The sequence below is a fragment of the Somniosus microcephalus genome, unplaced genomic scaffold, assembly GCF_052327205.1.
Source record: "Somniosus microcephalus isolate GS21.2 unplaced genomic scaffold, FLI_Smic_1.0 unresolved_chr2, whole genome shotgun sequence".
Taxonomy (NCBI): domain Eukaryota; kingdom Metazoa; phylum Chordata; class Chondrichthyes; order Squaliformes; family Somniosidae; genus Somniosus; species Somniosus microcephalus.
The window spans coordinates 14,525,146-14,539,724 of NW_028225180.1; positions in this window are offsets into that span (position 1 = coordinate 14,525,146).

Here is a 14,579-nt window from a genome sequence, read left to right on the forward strand (position 1 = left end):
CAGAGAGAGAGGGAGAGACAGCGAGATGGAGAGAGAGAGACACAGAGAGAGGGAGAGAGACAGAGAGAGACAGAGGGAGAGAGTGAGTGAGACAGTGACAGCAAGAGACAGAGAGGGAGACAGAGCGAGTGAGAGAGACAGAGAGAGAGACAGAGGGAGAGACAGAGAGAGACAACAGCAACCTATGTTACAACAGTGACTGCTCTTCAAAAAGTACTTCATTGGCTGTAAGCGCTTTGGGACGTCCGGTGGTCGTGAAAGGTGCTATATAAATGCAAGTCCTTTTTTTCCTTTTTAACTTGTATTTGTATAGCTCCTTTAATGAAATCAAACATCCCAAGGCGTTTCGCAGGAGTGCCAGCAAACAAAACAAGCCATATAAGGAGATGACAGGGCAGGCGGCCAAATGAGGGGGCTTGTAAGGAGCGTCTTAAAGGAGGAAGGAGAAGTGGAGAGGCGGAGAGGTTTAGGGAGGGAATTCCAGAGCTTAGAGCCGAGGCAGCTGAAGGTACGGCCACCAATAGTGGAGCGACTAAAATCGGGGGATGTTCAAAAGGCCGCCAATAGGTGGAGCGCAGAGACCTCGGGGGATTACAGGGCTGGAGGAGGTTACAGAGATAGCGAGGGTTGTAGGGGCTGGAGGAGGTTACAGAGATAGCGAGGGTTGTAGGGGCTGGAGGGGGTTACAGAGATAGGGAGGGTTGTAGGGGCTGGAGGAGGTTACAGAGATAGGGAGGGTTGTAGGGGCTGGAGGGGGTTACAGAGATAGGGAGGGTTGTAGGGGCTGGAGGAGGTTACAGAGATAGGGAGGGTTGTAGGGGCTGGAGGGGGTTACAGAGATAGGGAGGGTTGTAGGGGCTGGAGGAGGTTACAGAGATAGGGAGGGTTGTAGGGCTGGAGGAGGTTACAGAGATAGGGAGGGTTGTAGGGGCTGGAGGAGGTTACAGAGATAGGGAGGGTTGTAGGGCTGGAGGAGGTTACAGAGATAGGGAGGGTTGTAGGGGCTAGAGGAGGTTACAGAGATAGGGAGGGTTGTAGGGGCTGGAGGAGGTTACAGAGACAGCGAGGGTTGTAGGGGCTGGAGGGGTTTACAGAGATAGGGAGGGTTGTAGGGCTGGAGGTGGTTACAGAGATAGGGAGGTTGTAGGGGCTGGAGGAGGTTACAGAGATAGCGAGGGTTGTAGGAGCTGGAGGGGGTTACAGAGATAGGGAGGGTTGTAGGGGCTGGAGGAGGTTACAGAGATAGGGAGGGTTGTAGGGCTGGAGGAGGTTACAGAGATAGGGAGGGTTGTAGGGGCTGGAGGAGGTTACAGAGATAGGGAGGGTTGTAGGGCTGGAGGAGGTTACAGAGATAGGGAGGGTTGTAGGGGCTAGAGGAGGTTACAGAGATAGGGAGGGTTGTAGGGGCTGGAGGAGGTTACAGAGACAGCGAGGGTTGTAGGGGCTGGAGGGGTTTACAGAGATAGGGAGGGTTGTAGGGCTGGAGGAGGTTACAGAGATAGGGAGGTTGTAGGGGCTGGAGGAGGTTACAGAGATAGCGAGGGTTGTAGGAGCTGGAGGGGGTTACAGAGATAGGGAGGGTTGTAGGGGCTGGAGTGGGTTACAGAGATAGCGAGGGTTGTCGGGGCTGGAGGAGGTTACAGAGATAGGGAGGGGTGTAGGGGCTGGAGGAGGTTACAGAGATAGGGAGGGGTGAGGCCATTGAGGGATTTGAAAACAAGGATGAGAATTTTTAAATTGAGGCGTCGCTTAACCGGGAGCCAATGTAGGTCAGCGAGCACAGGGGGTGATAGGCGAACGGGACTCGGTGCGAGTTCGGACACGGGCAGCCGAGTTTTGGATGACCTCAAGTTTACGTAGGGTGTGTTGAGTCTGTGTGTTTCAGATGTACTTATTTTAAATAACTGGACACAGACAACAGGAAAAACTTAAACAGGTCTTTACTACTTGAAGGTCAGGGCTGAACTGCTTTACAAATTACTACACAGAGCTTATATACCGGTGTGGTCACCACCGGTACTACAATACACCCCAATTTAAACATAACATGGATAACATATATACAACTTTCATGCAACTGTTCAAAGATTCAGTCTCTGAGGAGGCCTCCTGATCCGAGTTGGATAACGCCTTTCAGGGGTCTCTGATTCTGGTTGCTGGGGTGACTCCTCTAATTGATCTCTTATGGGTTGAACATCCTCATGTACGTTCGCGTTTGAGGTAGATGCTACAGGTTCAATAATTTCTTCCACTGGTGTCTCTGCCGTAGCCATGGGTTCGACCCTTGTTCTCGATTCTACAAGTTGGTCAGCATGACGTCGTATTACGTTTTCACCAATCCTTGACAAACGGACAGCTGTTCTCGTCTGGCTGAGAATGCCGGTAACAGTGGTTCGCCATGTGCTGGCCATCCCTTCACTGTCAATTCATAGACCCGAGACAGTGTCGGGTCGTTCCTGGTCTCTCTCTCAATACTCGCATTGGTGACTGGCAAACATTCGATGATGGTCGAGTGAAATAACTCAACAGGGTCAACTGTCGGTGCCTCTTCCACTGTAGGTAGTGGCAGGCGCGACAGCCCATCAGCATTACCACGTTGCTTTGTACCTTTGAATTCGATCTCATATTGATGTGCCCCTAGGAAAAGGGACCATCTCTGGAGCCTCTGCGCTGTCATCACCGAAACACCCTTCTTACGGTTAAAAATGGAAACCAACGGCTGGTGGTCTGTCAGCAGCGTAAACTTTTGGCCTTGCAGGTAATGATTAAATTTTTTTACCCCCCACACGAGGCTGAGAGCCTCCCTATCTATCTGAGCATAGTTGCGCTCAGCGGAGGTCAATGATCTGGATGCGAACGTGACTGGTCTTTCCAAGCCATTTGGCAACTTATGTGATAGCACTGCCCCAATACCATATGGAGAAGCTTCACAAGCTAAACGAATAGGCAGCATTGGGTTAAAGTGAGCCAACACTTCCTTAGAGGTGATCAATGCCTTGCTTTTGTGAAAAGCCCGCTTACAGTCCTCGCTCCACTTCCATGGCACTCCCTTTTGTAAAAGAGCGTTCAGCGGGTGTAGCACAGTGGATAAATTTGGCAGAAACTTATGGTAATAGTTAATCAACCCTAGGAACGACCTCAACTGGGATACATTTTCCGGAGCGGGAACCTTCACAACAGCTTCGATCTTGTCAGGTGACTTGTGAAGCCCCTCCTGGTCAATGACGTGACCACAGTACGAGATTCGCTTCTGAAAGAACTCACATTTCTGGCGATTAACTCGAAGTCCATACTCTTTCAATCTGGTGAGCACCTGTTCCAAATTAGCAAGGTGTTCCTCATCGTCATCTCCTGTAATAAGAATGTCGTCCAGATAGCATTGTGTGCCAGGAATCCCCTGTAATACCTGCTCCATGGCCCTTTGCCAAATTGCTGGAGCCGATGCCACTCCAAAAACCAGTCTATTATACCGCTATAAGCCCTTATGCGTGTTGATCGTGAGATACTGGCGTGACGCTTCATCAACTTCCATCTGTAAGTACGCCTGCGCCAGGTCTATCTTGGTGAAGTGTTTCCCGCCAGACAACGAAGCGAAGATATCCTCAATCCGCGGAAGCGGATATTGCACCGTGTGAAGAACCGGATTAACAGTGATCTTGAAATCGCCACAGATGCGAACCTTCCCCGGTTCCCCCGGCTTGTTGCTCAATGAACGCTTCATGACGGGAACAATGGGCGTGGCCCATTCGCTCCAGTCCACCTTTGACAGTACTCCTGAATGTTCTAGCCCTTCCAGCTCAGCTTCCACAGCAGGTCGTATCGCATAAGGTACCGGTCTGGATTTGAAAAATTTCAGGTTTGCATGTTCTTCAACCTTGATGTTTGCCGTAATTCCTTTCAGTGTTCCCAGTCCCTGTTGGAACACCTCCTTAGCATCGTCCAATATTCTGGACAGTCGTTTAGGTTTGACATCGTCCTTTTTACCGGAATCTACAGTTAGTGCTTTTAAGGAATGCCAGTCCATATTTATTCTCCTGATCCATTCCCGTCCCAGTAGTGGTGGACCTCCCTCAGGTAACACATACAAGTCCATTCCTTTGCTTTCTTTACCCTTGTGGGCCACCTTTACTTTTATCTTTCCGATGGGGTACACTCTTTGCCCCGTGTATGTTTTTAATACAATCTCCGTATCCCTTAGGGGAATGTGTGAGAATAATCTTTTGTAATCTTGCTTATTCATGACCGTCAATGCCGATCCCGTGTCCAATTCCATCTTCACTTGGACTCCTGCTATCTGGAGTGTAACCCAAATAGTTTGGTGGTCTGCTGTGTTACCCACATTATGTATTCTTAGACAACCCAGTTCCTTACTGCTGGAGTCTGAATCCGTCTTCTGTTCATCCGAACTGTTCTCTGTCACCTTGTGTACTTTTTTGTACTTCTTCTCTGGTGACTTTTTGTTGCTGGTCTTCTTTCCTGACCGGCATACTTTCGCTATGTGACCGAGTCTGCCACATTTTCTGCATTCTTGATCTTTGAACCAGCACTGGTTCTGATCGTGCGTTGTCCTTCCGCAACGATAACACTTTACTGCACCCAATGCCATTTGATTGGTGCTGAGTTCCGATGGCCTTAGCTGCATTTCCGCGGTGCCTCGTGCTGCCGCCTCGTGCGATGCTGCAATGGTGACAGCTTTATCTAGCGTAAAGTCCTTTTCCTCTAGCAGTCGCTTCTGAGTTCCTTCTTTTAATAATCCACACACGAAGTTATCTCTCAGAGCATCTGCTAGTCCTGTACCAAACTGACAGTACTTTGATAGCTTGCGCAGTTCAATTAAGAATTCAGCGTTGCTTTCCTCTTTCAGCTGCGTTCTTCTGTAAAATTTAAATCGTTCCGCTATCAGCAGCGGCGTGGGGTTTAAATGCTCTTGCAGGATAGTAACAATATTCGCAAAAGTCTTATCCGCCGGTTTATCTGGTGTTACAAGGTGCCTTAATAACCCGTACGTCTTCGCACCCATCGAGTTTAATAGGGTTAGGGCTTTCTTTTCAGCCGGTATCTCATTTGCTGTACAATAAACTTCAATACGCTCCACATAAGTGGCCCAATCTTCGACATCGCTATCAAAAGCAGTGATGTTACCGTTTTTAGGCATCCTTGTAAGTTTCTTTAAGTATTTTTTTTTTCCAAAATGGCGGCTTCCCGCGCTTGGCGGCTTTTCCCGCGCTTGTCTTCTTCCTGCGCCGACTAAAATGGCGGCTTCCCGCGCTTAGCTTCTTCCCCCGCTGGCTACAATGGCGATTACCGCGCTGTTGCCGTTCTCGCCTCCCAGCGGTCCTTAATTTCCCCCGACGCTGCTGCTTTTACTCCCCGCTGTCCTCGTGGGTATTAGCGCTTCCTTTCTTGCTGCACGTCTATTCCGATTGCAGCCCGGCCCTTTACACCGGCTGCGGTCGAGTTCTCCGCCCTTTTTCCTCCGGTCTCGCCCCCCTTCTCCACTGACAACGCGGCCGACTTTCTGCCCGTGTCGCTAGATCGGCTTACCCACCGCCGTGGAAGAAGGATGATCACTGCCTGTCGCTGATGGTGGACTTCGTGGTCAGTAATTCCAACCCGGGTTCTCGATGCCTCCCGTGCGAATGCGGTGCTCAGCAGGATGATGAGGGCGGATGCCTCTTCTCGACGCCCGTTCTGGGGACGAAGCTGCCTTGGATGCAATTGCCGCTGGGTAAGATCGACTCGTCGCCACTGTTGAGTCTGTGTGTTTCAGATATACTTATTTTAAATAACTGGACACAGACAACAGGAAAAACTTAAACAGGTCTTTACTACTTGAAGGTCAGGGCTGAACTGCTTTACAAATTACTACACAGAGCTTATATACCGGTGTGGTCACCACCGGTACTACAATATACAGTAGCAAGAGAAAGTAGTCCATCTTCTTAAGGTAGTTCTCTTAAGGTGGTACAGGTTACATACACCAAAGGGTGGAATGTGGGAGGCCGTCCAGGAGTGTGTTGGAATAGTCGAGTCTAGAGGTAACAAAGGCATGGATGAGGGTTTTGTTTTCAGGGTTTCAATGCTGCAGACTGCAGGGAGATATCAATGGACTGGTCAGGTGGGCAGAACAGTGGCAAATGGAATTCAATCCGGAGAAGTGTGAAGTTGTGGCGGAGCCACTGAATGACTCTGGGCAACTGCATATAATTCCCTTTAACGATGTTCTAACACCAGCCTAAGCCTGTACCATTGTGTTAGACATTACTTTGTTCTGTATATAGTGTTTGTATGCACGGGGCGTGGCCCCTTTAGGAGCGCGGGAAAATGCGGGCAAACGCGATGACGTCACATCGCAAACCACGTGACTGCCCAGTCAGTCCTCGTGGAAGCTCCATCTTGTTAAGACCTGTTTTCGTGGTTCTCCTGTATCGATCTCATCAAACTGTTTGAACTTGTTTAGTCTTACATTAAAATCCTGTTTGATCTCCTGAGTCGACCTCAGTTATTAGTTAGGAATTCGTCAATTCCTACAAGGTAATGCATTTGGGGAGGGTTAACAAATTAAAGGGAATACACATTAAATGGTCGGACACTGAGTAGTGTAGAGGAACAAAGGGACCTTGGAGTGCATGTCCACAGATCCCTGAAGGTAGCAGGCCAGGTAGATAAGGTGGTTAAGAAGGCATACGGAATGCTTGCCTTTATTAGCTGTGGCATAGAATACAAGAGCAGGGGGGTTATGCTTCAACTGTATAAAACACTAGTTAGGCCTCAGCTAGAGTACTGCGTGCAGTTCTGGTCACCACATTACAGGAAAGATGTGATTGCACTAGAGAGGGTACAGAGGAGATTTACAAGGATGTTGCCGGGAGTAGAGAATCTTAGCTATGAGGAAAGACTGGATAGGCTGGGTCTGTGTTCCTTGGAACAGAGGAGGCTGAGGGGAGACCTTATTGAGGTGTATAAAATTATGAGGGGCCTAGATAAAGTGGATAGAAAGGACCTATTTCCCTTAGCAGAGGGGTCAAAAACCAGGGGGCACAGATTTAAAGTAATTGGGGGAAGGTTTAGAGGGGATTTGAGGGGAAATGTCTTCACCCAGAGGGTTGTGGGGGTCTGGAACTCACTGCCTGAAAGGGTGGTAGAGGCAGGAACCCTAACCACATTTAAAAAGTACTTGGATGTGCCCTTGGGATGCTCTAACCTGCAGGGCTACGGACCAAGAGCTGGGAAGTGGGATTAGGCTGGATAGCTCTTTGTTGGCCGGCGCGGACACGATGGGCCGAAATGGCCTCCTTCCGTGCTGTAACTTTCTATGGTTCTATGATTCTATGAGCTGATGCAAGGGCGGAGACGGGCGATATTGCAAAGCTGGAAATGGGTGGTCTTAGTGATAGAACGGATATGAGGTAGGAAGCTCAATTCGTGATCAATTATGACACCAAGGTTGCAAATAGACTTTTAAAAATTATTTTCTTATTCGCTTATGGGATGTGGGCGTCGCTGGCAAGGCCAGCATTTATTGCCCATCCCTAATTCCCCTTGAGAAGGTGGTGGTGAGCCGCCTTCTTGAACCGCTGCAGTCCGTGTGGTGAAGGTGCTCCCACAGTGCTGTTAGGGAGGGAGTTCCAGGATTTTGACCCAGCGACGATGAAGGATCGGCCGATATATTTCCAAGTCAGGGTGGTGTGTGACTTGGAGGGGAACTTGGAGGTGGTGGTGTTCCCATGCGCCTGCTGCCCTTGTCCTTCTAGGTGGCAGAGGTCGCGGGTTTGGGAGGTGCTGCCGAAGAAGCCTTGGCGAGTTGCTGCAGTGCATCTTGTAGATGGTACACACTGCAGCCACGGTGCGCCGGTGGTGGAGGGAGTGAATGTTTAAGGTGGTGGATGGGGTGCCAATCAAGCGGGCTGCTTTGCCCTGGATGGTGTCGAGCTACTTGAGCGTTGTTGGAGCTGCACTCATCCAGGCAAGTGGAGAGTATTCCATCGCACTCCTGACTTGTGCCTTGTAGATGGTGGAAAGGCTTTGGGGAGTCAGGCGGTGAGACACTCGCCGCAGAATACCCAGCCTCTGACCTGCTCTTGTTGCCACAGTATTTATGTGGCTGGTCCAGTTAAGTTTCTGGTCAATGGTGACCCCCCAGGATGTTGATGGTGGGGGATTCGGTGATGGTAATGTCGTTGATTGTCAAGAGGCGGTGGTTAGACTCTCGCTTGTTAAAGATAGTCATTGCCTGGTACTTCTGTGGCACGAATGTTACCTGCCACTTATCAGCCCAAGCCTGAACGTCGCCCAGGTCTTGTTGCATGTGGGCATGGACTGCTTCATTATCTGAGGCGTTGTGAATGGTGCTGAACGCTGGTCAGCCTCAGAGAGTTGCCGGGGAAAGAGATCGACTCGGTGACAAGGGAAAGGTGTTTGTGGCGTGATCCGAAGACAATGGCTTTGGTCTTCCCGATATTTAATTGCAGGAGAGACTGTGGAGGGTTGAAGAGAGATAGAGGAGAGCTAGAGCTGGGTATCATCAGCGTACATGTGAAAACTCACGCCATCTCTCCAGACGATGTCGCTGAGGGGAAGCATGTAGATGAGAAATAGGAGGGGGGCCAAGGAGAGATCCTTGGAGGACACCAGAGGTGACAGTGCAGGAGCAGGAAGAGAAAGAGACAGAATGTGAGAGAGAGAGACAGAGACAGAGAAACAGAGCGAGAGAGACAGGAAGAGAGACAAAGAGACAGCAAAATAGAGTGAGACATAAGAGCAGAAGAAATAGGAGCAGGAGTCGGCCATTCGGCCCCTCGGGTCTGCTCCGCCATTCAATAAGATCGTGGCTGATCATCGACTTCAATTCCACTTTCCTGCCCTATCTCCGTATCCCTTGATTCCCTGAATATTCAAAAATCTATCGATCTCTGTCTTGAATATACTCAACGACTGAGCCTCCACAGCCCTCTGGGGCAGAGAATTCCAAAGATTCACCGCCCTCTGAGTGAAGAAATTTCTCCTCATCTCAGTCCTAAATGGCCGACCCCTTACCTGAGACTGTGACCCCTGGTTCTAGACTCCCCAGCCAGGGGGAAACATCCTCCCTGCATCGACCCTGTCAAGCCCTGTAAGAATTTTGTATGTTTCAATGAGATCACCTCTCATCCTTCTAAACTCTAGAGAATATAGGCCTAGTCTACTCAATCTCTCATCATAGGACAATCCCCCCATCCCAGGAACCAGTCTGGTGAATCTTTGTTCCACTCCATCTATGGCAAGTATATCCTTCCTTAGGTAAGGAGACCAAAACTGTACACAATACTCCAGGTGTGGTCTCACCAGGGCCCTATATAATTGCAGTAAGACATCTTTCCTCTTATACTCAAATCCTCTTGTAATAAAGGCCAACATACCATTTGCTTTGCTAATAGCTTGCTGTCTGCATGTTAACTTTCAGCGATTCGTGTACAAGGACACCCAGGTCCCTCTGAACACCAACATTTCCCACCATTTAAAAAATATTCTGCTTTTCTATTTTCCTACCAAACTGGTTGACTTCACATTTCTCCACAATATATTCCACTTGCCATGTTCTTGCCCACTCACTTAGCTTGTTTACATCCCCTTGAAGCCTCCTTGCATCCTTACATTCCCACCCAGCATTGTATCATCAGCAAACTTGGATATTGTGGCAAAGCCACTAAGAGTCTCTCACAGTGACTTGTACAATTGCCTTTAATCATGTTTATTACCTTTTATTGTTGGCTCTGGTTAAACAGAGCTCGATCGACAAAATCGCGATCTGACGCGATGACATCATCACGTGGGTCACGTGACGTTCCCAACGGCGGGAAACGTGATGACGTCATGACGTCAGGGTTAGAGGGCATTTCCAGTTAGTCCTCGTGTGGAGTATTAGTGAACAGGTCTGTTTAAAGCTTCTCCAGCATTTTCTTGTATTGTAAAGTTTTAATACATTAAACTCAGTTTGTTAACTACCAGTGAGTTTATAGTATCTTTGCTAGGAGTGCAGAGGCTCCTACAATATATTACATTTGGTCCCCTCATCCAAATCATTGATGTAGATTGTGAATAGCTGAGGCCCAAGCACTGATCCTTGCGGTACCCCACTAGTTACAGCCTGCCAACACGAAAATGACCCGTTTATTCCTACTCTCTGTTTTCTGACCATTAACCAATCCTCAATTAATGGTAGCATATCACCCCCAATCCCATAATAACCTCTTTTGTGGCACCTTATCGAATGCCTTCTGAAAATCCAAATACACCACATCCACTGGTACCCCCTGATCTATTCTGCTAGTTACAACCTCAAAAATCTCCAACAGATTTGTCAAACACGATTTCCCTTTCATAAATCTGTGTTGATTCTGCCCAATCCTATTATTATTTTATAAGTGTCCTGTTATCACGTCCTAAATAATAGATTCTAGCATGTTCCCTACTACTGATGTCAGGCTAACTGGTCTGTAGTTCCCCGTTTTCTCTCTCCCTCCTTTCTTAAATAGTGGGGTTACATTTGCTACCTTCCAATCCACAGGAACCGTTCTAGAATCTATGGAATTTTGGAAAATGACAACCAATGCATCCACTATCTCGATATCCACCTCTTTCAAAACCTTAGGATGTAGGCCATCAGGTCCAGGGGATTTATTGGCTTTCAGTCCCATTAATTTCTCCAGTACTATTTTTTTCACTAATACTAATTTCTTTTAGTTCCTCTTTCTCACTAGATCCTTGGTGCTCCACTATTTCCGGGAAGTTTTTTGCGTCTTCTTCCGTGAAGACAGACACAAAGCATTTGTTTAATTTCTCAGCCATTTCCTTAGTCCCCATTATAACTTCTCCTGTCTCAGCCTGTAAGGGACCCACATTTACTTTCGCTACCCTTTTTCTTTTTACATACTTATAGAAGCTTTTACCGTCTGTTTTTATGTCTCTCGCTAGTTTACTCTCATATTCTATTTTCCCTTTCATTATCAATTTCTTAGTCCTCCTTTGCTGAATTCTAAAATCCTCCCAATCCTCAGGTTACTGCTCTTTTTGGCGACATTATAAGCCTCTTCCTTTGATCTAATACTATCTTTAACTTCTCTTGTTAGACCAGTTATAATGTGGAGAAATGTGCCTTAAAGGAATGTATATTTGTTGTAAGTTATGTCTTAATTCTTTAAATGCGAGCCATTGCTTGTCTACTGTCACACCTTTAAATGTAGTTTCCCAATCAACTTTAGCCAACTCGCCCCTCATACCTACGTAGTTTGCTTTGTTTAGATTTAAGACCCTAGTTTTGGATTTAACTAAATCACTTTCAAACTCAATATAGGGCAATAGGTGGTAATCAGAAGGAGTTTTCCTTGTTCATGTTTGACCTTGTATCCTGAGACTTCAGGAGGTCCGAATGTAATGTTCAGGACTCCCAGGGCCACTCCCTCCCGACTGTATACCAACTGTGTTGCCACCCCTGGTGTGTCTGTCCTGCTGGTGGGACAGGACATATACAGGGATGGTGATGGAGGGTCATTGCCTGAAAGGTATGATACTGTGAGTATGACTATGTCAGGCTGTTGTGTGACTGGTCTGTGGGGACAGCTCTTCCAATTTTGGCACAAGTGTCCCAGATGTTGGTGAGGAGGAATTTGCCGGGTCGACTGGGCTGGGTGTACCGTTGTCGTGTCCGGATCCGAATCCCGAAGCCGTGGAGGGATTTGAAAACAAGGGTGACGAATTTTAAAATTGAGGTGTTGCCGGACCGGGAGCACGGGGCAAGCAGGGTTCTGGATGAGCTGAAGTTTAAAGGCAAGAATGTTGATCCTGCACTGAATATCGGGAGATAAAAGAATTAAAGCATGGAAATAGCCCAGTCTGATTTTGAAAGAGCATTTTATTATCTGAGGTGCTCGACCCCCAAGTATATGCTTTTATACATAATCAATATTTAAGTTGAGATTGCAAATCTCTCAATATCTTTAAGAATAGATGTTATTGTTCTTGCTTGTCCCATTATAATCTTATCCTCCCCATCTTCGCAATAGCGGTATCCAGACTGGTGGATCCCAATTACATTCCCTGCGGCGTTAATGACCGGGGATCCAGATGATCTATATGCGAAATCCGTCAGATAAGTGATGACGTTATCGGAATAATAGCTTTCGAAGCTTTCCTCAGTGAATCGGTGCTTGCAGGTTAATTCAGGCTCGGCCCCTCTTTCTCCGCACTTCATCTGGTCGCAGTCGGGGTTACGACGGGCATCATTTAGGAAATTATCAAATCGCACCTTACGTTGCTCCGCTGGGATTATTGGGAAAAATCCCACTTTTTTATCTCTGCCGCCTGGGTAACCTATGATATAAACTTGGCCGTCATTGGGCGGCCTGAGATATGATGGAAAGAGGCTCTCCGGCAATTGAATCTGACCACATTCCAATTCCAATAAAGTATAGTCAAGTTTAATCGAGTAGGCGACGATCGTTTTAATCCTGAAACCGTTGAAGTGATTATTAATCTTCAGGGCTGGATTCCCATTCTCGAAATTAACCAAGAATTGATCGAGTGGTATGTCACCTTGAAGGCGTTCTATGTCATATTCGAAAACATGGAAACAGGTCAGAATGTATATACCAGCAAATACAAAACAGGTTGCCCTGACCTCATTGGTTCCATCAATATATATATATCCCACGGAATTACTAATTTGGCGTGAGAAATTAGTTTTTTCCACTTCCACCTGTAAAGAAAGAAATCTGATAAGAACTTAAGAAATAGGAGCAGGAGTCGGCCATTCGGCCCTTCGAGCCAGTTCCATCATTCAATAAGATCATGGCTGATCTCCTGCCTCATCTCCACTTTCCCGCACTATCCCCATATCCCTTGATTCCCTTAATATTCAAAAATCTATCGATCTCCGCCTTGAATATACTCAACGACTGAGCCTCCACAGCCCTCTGGGGTAGAGAATTCCAAAGATTCACCGCCCTCTGAGTGAAGAAATTCCTCCTCATCTCAGTCCTAAATGGCCGACCCCTTATTCTGAGACTGTGACCCCTGGTTCTAGACTCCCCAGCCGGGGGAAACATCCTCCCTGCATCGACCCAGTCAAGTCCTGTAAGAATGTTATACATTTCAATGAGATCACCTCTCATTCTTCTAAACTAGTCTAGTCTACTCAAACGCGGAGACGGGCGATGTTACGGAGGTGGAAGTAGGCGGTCTTTGTTATGCTGCGGATATGTGGTCGGAAGCTCATTTCAGGGTGAAATACAACACCAAGGTTGCGAACAGTGTGGTTCAGCCTCAGACAGACATTAGGGAGAGGGATGGCGTCAGTGGCTCGGGAACGGAGTTTGTGGTGGGGACTGAAAACAATGGCTTCGGTCTTCCCAAAATTGGAGAACATTTTTGCTCATCCAGAACTGTATGTCGGACAAGCAGTCTGACAATTCATACTATGTGGGATCATGCTATGCGCAAATTGGCTGGCGCGTTTCCGACATTATTATAATATTTCCTCCCATACAACAATGGCTACAACCTCACAAAGTAATGAGTTGGCTGTGAAGCACGTTGGGATGTCCTGAGGACATGAAAATGGTGATATCGATGGGAGTCCGTTCCGTCATTACACGTGGTGCGCCCAAACGAGCTGACCTTTTCTCCGTGTTGTACTGATGGTGAAATGCGGATAAGCTTGTTGGGAAATAGGTTCTGCATGTGTGTCACTCATTTGGGTGTGGCGCTGACCAAAAAGAAATGTGTTTATTAATATCCTTTATGTGGGAGCGAAAGAGATCTTACCTGTTCGGCCGCCATCGCAGAAGTGTAGCGCATGCGTGGGACGTGTGACTTGTCACGTGTGCCACCTATTTCCGCAATAAATTCATCTACTGCTGTCAATGACAGAGATTCGCCTTCAGATATCTGCCAAACCAGCGTGCATACTTGGAGGACATCGACAGACTGGTGAAATGGGCAGATGCATGGCAGATGCAATTTACTGCAGAGAAGTGTGAAGTGATTCATTTTGGGAGGAAGAACAAAACGATACAATTTTAAAGGGGGTGCAGGAATGGGGAGACCTGGGGGTGTACGTACACATGTTTTTTTAAAATTAGTTTATGGGATGTGGGCGTCGCTGGCAAGGCCAGCATTATTGCCCATCCCTAGTTGCCCTTGAGAAGGTGGTGGTGAGCCTCCTGCTTGAACCGCTGCAGTCCGTGTGGTGAAGGTACTCCCACAGTGCTGTTAGGGAGGGAGTTCCAGGATATTGACCCAGCGACGATGAAGGAACGGCCGATATATTTCCCAGTCAGGATGGTGTGTGACTTGGAGGGGAACTTGGAGGTGGTGGTGTTCCCATGCGCCTGCTGCCCTTGTCCTTCTAGGTGGAAGAGGTCGCGGGTTTGGGAGGTGCTGCCGAAGAAGCCTTGGCGAGTTGCTGCAGTGCATCTTGTAGATGGTACACACTGCAGCCACGGTGCGCCGGTGGTGGAGGGAGTGAATGTTTAAGGTGGTGGATGGGGTGCCAATCAAGCGGGCTGCTTTGCCCTGGATGGTGTCGAGCTACTTGAGCGTTG